The sequence below is a fragment of the Epinephelus moara genome, chromosome 22 (genome assembly GCF_006386435.1).
Source record: "Epinephelus moara isolate mb chromosome 22, YSFRI_EMoa_1.0, whole genome shotgun sequence".
NCBI lineage: Eukaryota > Metazoa > Chordata > Actinopteri > Perciformes > Serranidae > Epinephelus > Epinephelus moara.
The window spans coordinates 959,373-965,696 of NC_065527.1; the positions used below are offsets into that span (position 1 = coordinate 959,373).

At 41.4% G+C, this 6,324-nt stretch overlaps 1 long non-coding RNA gene across 1 annotated transcript in view; it reads left to right on the plus strand.

The window, feature by feature from the left end:
- The first annotated feature begins 5,114 nt into the window (after nucleotides 1–5,114).
- The window catches only part of LOC126384519 (uncharacterized), a 13,414-nt gene continuing 12,204 nt past the window's right edge, over nucleotides 5,115–6,324 (plus strand). Inside the window, exons 1-2 of the long non-coding RNA XR_007569304.1 lie at nucleotides 5,115–5,152; nucleotides 6,154–6,206. This is a non-coding gene — a long non-coding RNA (uncharacterized LOC126384519). The remainder of the gene's footprint in view (nucleotides 5,153–6,153; nucleotides 6,207–6,324) is intronic.

Consider the following 6,324-nt stretch of genomic DNA (forward strand, 5'->3'; position numbering starts at 1 on the left):
TAGAAGGCGAATGGAAAGTGGTGATTGAATTCAATCAGGATGGTGGGCACTATCACCCAATTAAACTTACCAGAGCAATCGAGGAAGAGATCGGTAGAATCAAATACGCCAGGTTTTTGAATAACAAAGGAGTGTTGATACATGCAACCAGTAAACAACAAGAAAAGATACTTAGAATGTCATCGCTAAAAGGAGAAAGGATGAAGGCTCATATCCCTGAAGCAATGTCAAGAGTAAGAGGAGTAATCTCAGGAGTCCCATTAAACATGTCAGTGGAAGATGTTAAAAATGAGATACAAGGAGAAAAAGTGATTGATGCCACAAGGCTTAAAAGTAAAAGGGATGGCACACTGAAGGAAACACTGACAGTAGTACTCCAGTTTGAGAAAACTCTCCCAAATTCAGTGCAAATGGGATATATGAACTACACTGTGAGGGAATTCATACCAAAGCTACTCAGGTGTTATGCATGCCAGAGAATGGGGCACACAGCACAACAGTGTAAAGGAAAGCTAAGGTGTGCATGATGTGGAGGACAACATGAGTACGGGAAATGTGACAAAGACGCTAAGGTGCAATGCTGTAACTGTGGAGGAGAGCACAGCGCTGCCTGTGGAGGATGTGTAGTGCAGAGGGAAGCCAGAGAGGCCCAGAGAGTTAAAATAGTAGATAAAGTCTCACATGCAGAAGCACTGAAGAAAGTTAGAGGGGCAGGAACAAACAACAGGAACTGTAGTGAAATGGCACAAAGACATGCAGTACAGAGTGACAGTAAAGCACCAGATGATCAGGCCCGAACACAAACCCCTGTGAATACACAAATAGGTTGCAAACATAAATGCAACGTTAATGATGAGACACTAATTGTGAACAAAGTGAACTTTGTGGTCTTCATCTGCCACACTATTAATGTTGCATCACAGCTGAAAAAGAAAAGTGACAGGATCAAGACCACTGTGGAAGCAGCAGAAAGATTCCTTGATATGAGAGATGTGAAAGCAGACCAGATACACGCACTACTAATGGAAACTGAAGTTGCAAAAAATGCTCATGTGGAGGGTTAGCATATTGCTAATGGTACTTCACATACTACAGTGGAATGCGAGAAGCCTCTTAGCCAATGGACAAGAATTTAAAAAGTATATACATGAATTGGATAAAGTTCCAGATGTAGTATGTGTACAAGAAACTTGGCTACGACCTCAGTTAAATTTTGTGATTCCAGGGTTCAGTTCTATAAGACATGACAGAAATAACAACCAAAATGGTGGAGGGTGTGCTACTTTTCTCAAAGATGGCTTGGCCTATAGGGAGATCCCTTCCCCTGAAGATATGGAATGTACTGTTGTTGAAATTTGCAGCCCAAGGGACGAGGGAAATATTAAGCTAATTAATTTTTATAATCCATGTAGAAATTTAACTGCTGAAATGTTCCAGGAAATGGCAGGGAATGTATTTAGGAAATAAATAAAGTGTGGGGATTTTAGTGCACACAGCAGCTTGTGGGGTAGCACACACACAGACAGAAATGGGAATGTAGTGGAAGAAATGATGGATGAAAGGTCACTAGTCTGCCTTAACAATGGAAAAGGTACGAGAGTTGACGTGAACAGGGGTACGATGTCATGCTTGGATCTTACAATGGTGTCAGATAGATTGGTGAATACCTGTGAGTGGTATGTCAAGACTGATTCAACTGTAGGAAGTGATCATTTCCCAGTGCTCACTATTGTAAACACAAGTGTATGTCTACAAGAAGGGAACACATTTACCAGGTGGTGCTTTGATAAGGCAAATTGGCAAGAATTTAGGTTACGCCAGGTGGTGCTTTGATAAGGCAAATTGGCAAGAATTTAGGTTACGTTGTGAAGAGTCAGCACATTTGATAACTCTAGAAGGAGGCATAGAGGAGTTCACGAATCAGAACATATTATAACTGCAGCAAACCTGAGTATACCAAAAAGAACAACACAGGGTAGGAAGAAAGTGGTGCCGTGGTGGAACGAGGAATTCAGCAGAGCGATAAAAGAACGAAACAAAACATTCAGAGAGCTGAAGAAAAACTTATCACAAGAGAATATTATAGAATATCAAAGAAAAAGGACAGTGGCTCGTAGGACAGTGAAGTACACAAAAGAGTTCATGGAGAGAATTTTGTTCCACCATTGGCAGAGGAGTTGAGCTGGGGCATGGATGTCTGGTCCATGTTCAAGCGAATGAGTGGGAAAAGGCAGTCAGATAAAATACCAGCACTAGAAGATGGGGAGAGACTGGCAGTATCAGACAAAGAGAAGGCTGATGTATTAGGTATGGCATTTGCTGCAGTACATAGTGGAGAGCCGCTCAATGAGATACATAGGCAGCAGAAAGTCCACACACTCGGAGAAGGTGAGAGAGAAGAGAGAGGATGATTCATCAGTGCTGGATATGGACTTTACAAGCTCAGAACTTAAAATAGCATTACAAGGTACTGGGTATACTGCACCAGGACAGGACCAGTTATGGTATGCCATGTTCCGGGAACTACCAGTGGAATCATTGAAGCTTGTGTTGAGATTTTTTTTTTTTTTAAAGATATTTTTTGGGGCCTTTTAGCCTTTAATGGACAGGACAGACAAGTGTGAAAGGGGGAGAGAGAGAGGGAGAGACATGCAGCAAAGGGCCACAGGCTGGAGTTGAACCCGGGCCTGGGTACCCGGGGTACCCGGGGCACCTGCTCTACCACTAAGCCACCGACGCCCCGTGTTGAGACTTTTTAATAGAATATGGAGGGAGGGAGTTCTGCCAAGTGGTTGGAAAAGAGCAATAATGTTGCCATTTAATAAACCAGGGAAGGATCCTGCTAAGCCTGGTAGCTATAGACCCATAGCCTTGACGTCTCACTTATGTAAATGGATGGAGAAGATAATAGTTCGTAGGCTGTCATGTGTGTTGGAACAGAGAGGGTTACGAAGTAATGCTCAGAGTGGATTTAGGAAAGGATGATCCACAATGGAGGCTTTAGTTAGAGTAAGTAACGAGGTAGAAAAGACACTAAAAATGAAAGAGTTAATGGCAATAGTATACTTTGACATCGAAAAAGCATATGATTCCATGTGGAGGGATGGGTTGGTTGTCAAAATAAGTAAAATAGGTATTGGAGGGAGACTGTATAATTGGATTATGGACTTTTTAACAGGCAGGAAGTTTAAGGTCAAGGTTGGAGCAGAAGCTTCTAAGGATTACGAAACAGAAAATGGTATTCCCCAGGGGAGTGCAATCAGTCCTGTGTTGTTTAACGTAATGATAAATGACATATTTGCAAATTTAGATGGATGCATCAAATCAGCGCTGTACGCAGATGATGGGGCCATATGGATGAGGGGAAGAAATGGGCCACATGTCATTAAGAATATGAGGAAAGCAATAGATAAAGTGGAAAAGTGGTCATATGAGTGGGGGTTCAAACTGTCAATAAGCAAGTCATGTTACATGATATTTACAAACAAGCGCAAGACAACTCAGAGACTCTTTATCTGATGACATAGTTTCTCTAGATGGCATTGCTCTGGCCTCTAGCACTACCGTAAGAAACCTCGGAGTAACATTTGATCAAGATTTGTCTTTTAATTCTCATTTAAAACAAACCTCACGGACTGCATTTTTTCATCTGCGTAATATTGTGAAAATTAGGCCTATCCTGACCCGAAAAGATGCAGAAAATTTGGTCCACGCTTTTGTTACCTCTAGGCTGGATTACTGTAACTCTCTATTATCAGGTAGCTCTAGTAAGTCCTTAAAAACTCTCCAGCTAATTCAGAATGCAGCAGCACGTGTACTAACAGGAACTAAGAATTCTTTCATTTCATTTAACATTTCTTAAAGGACACTAGGCTGATGAGGCTGATATGAGAAACAGGCTGGATGACATGATGTTGCACACTCTTGTACAGTAGGTGGCGGTATGCACCTGGAAGTTGTTTGCGATCCGCCAATTAATTGAGAGAAGAAGAATCCGTCCCCAAGGCAAGACTATTCAAGAGAAGGCTGAGACACGGGGTCAAACATGGGGGGATTGCACATGCGCAGTGTAACTTGAGCTGCGATGCTGGAGGGTGACAGCAGGGGCGCTAGATAAAAACCGCAGGATCCGCTCAGGCGATCAAGGAGTGCGCTTGGTGCGGTCTGCTTGGACTTTTGGACGGCGGCTGCCTGAAGTTGTTGGAATTGCATCTCTGTCATTCTCACTCTCAACGCAGGCCACCAGTGACAGTCCAGTAATAAGCTGTGAAAATGACATGCATGCACATATCCCAGAACCAACAAAATGGAGCCAGATCAAACACCTCTTGTTTTGCTGTGTGATGTTTCCAGCACAAAGCTCTTCCTCAGACTTTTAGTTCATTTGTTATTTGTGTGGTGACTCTTTGTGTGTGAAACTGCAAAATAAATCATTTTTGTCCTGCAATTGTTCCTGTGTTTTGTGGTGTGTGACATCAAGACAATAATGAAACTGAGAATATTTGAATACTGGAATATGTCAAAATGTGTCAATAAGCTCTTTTTTCAGTATCATTTTAATTTGCTTCATGTTTGCTTTTTAAATGCATTTTCTGCACTGTTTTTAACTATTTGTTTTCTTGCTTTTAGCTCTTGTTTTTAATGATCTATTGTTTTTAATGTATTTCTCTTGTAAAGCACATTGAATTGCCTTGTGTATGAATGGTGCTATATAAATAAAATTGCCTTGCCTTGTTTTTATTCCTTAATAAAGTAGCTAACCTTAACTAATGCCTCTGGTAAAGAACTAGGGCTGCTGTCATTGGTTTTGATTCTGAGAATCATCCTTCAGTGTTACACTAGATATTATCACAATATATTTTGCTGTTAAGCCAGAGCACAGATTATCAGTTTTGCCATAATAGTTAAATTCTATTGCAAAAACAAAAATTTTCAAATCATTCATAAATTCCCAAATGTAACTTAAAACACAAATTGACCATGAAACAAACATCCCCCTTATTCCGCGGTCTCACGCCATCTACTGAGCCTTTGAGGAAGTGCAGACCAGATTTTACTGCGCATGTGCAATCACCCTATGTTTGACCCCGTGTCCCAGCCTTCTCTTGAATAGGGATTGGACAGAGAAGAAGGACGTGGATTGATAGCGCGGGTAACTACAAACAACTGTATCGTAAATGTAATAATCATGAATTTTGGTAGTGAGGATGAAGGTTGGGATTATGGAGGAATGGAGTGGCAGAATGTGGCGAATCTCAAAAGAAAGAAAAAGAAAAAAGAAAAGGAGAGGACTAGCTCCTCAAGCAGTTCGGGGGCAGAATCGGACGAAACAGTTTAGAGAGTGAGGGCAGATGGAAGCCCGAGAGCTGAATATGGGAGCAATGACTGGAAAGTGATTATTGTATTTGTTGAGAATTTTCACCTTATTACGGTGACTAAAGCTCTCGAAAAGGATCTTGGCAAAGTAAAGTTTGCGAAGTACCTGAATAACAAGCGCATACTTGTACATGCAATGAGTAAGAAGCAACAAGATGAGCTATTGAAAATGAATACTCTGGATGGTAAAAAAGTCAAAACCCATGTTCCTGGCACAGCGGCTAGACATCATCTAGGGAGTCATTTCTGGAGTACCACTATCTGTCTCAGTGGAAGAGATTAAAACAGAACTGAAGGGAGGTAAAGTGCTCGATTCTAAACGCATTACTAATAAAAGAAATGGAGAATGAGCGGAAACGCTGTCAGTAATTATTGACTTTGGACATGACATTCCAAGAAAAGTTCTGCTAGGCCTCTTCTGCTACACAGTAAGAGAGTTCATTCCTCCAGCTCTAAGGTGCTTTAAATGTCAGAGAATGGGACAAACTGTGAAACAGTGTAAAGGTAGAGAAAGATGTGCAAGATGTGGAGGAGACCATGCATTTGGAAAGTGTGGGAAAGATGTGCCGATTAAGTGTTGCAATTGTGGAGGAGACCACAGTGCAGCTTTTGGGGGCTGTGTGGTACAAAAGCAAGCAAAAGAAGCCCAAAGATATAAGATGCTAAACAAAGTGTCATATGCAGAGGCTGTTAAGATTGTTAATAATGCACAGGTAGCGAAGGAAAACAAAACTGAGAGGAGTAACATTGTTAACAGTACTGATCCTCCTGTTGCAGGAAACAATAAGATGCACCAGACAGGCCAGCATGAGACCTCCCACAAGTGTAAGGTAAAGGAAGGAACTCTGCTAGTTGATAAAGTAAATTTTGTGGCATTCATATGCAAAGTGGTTTACATCGGATTAGAACAAAATGACAGGAATGAGAGAATTGAAACGATTGTTGAAG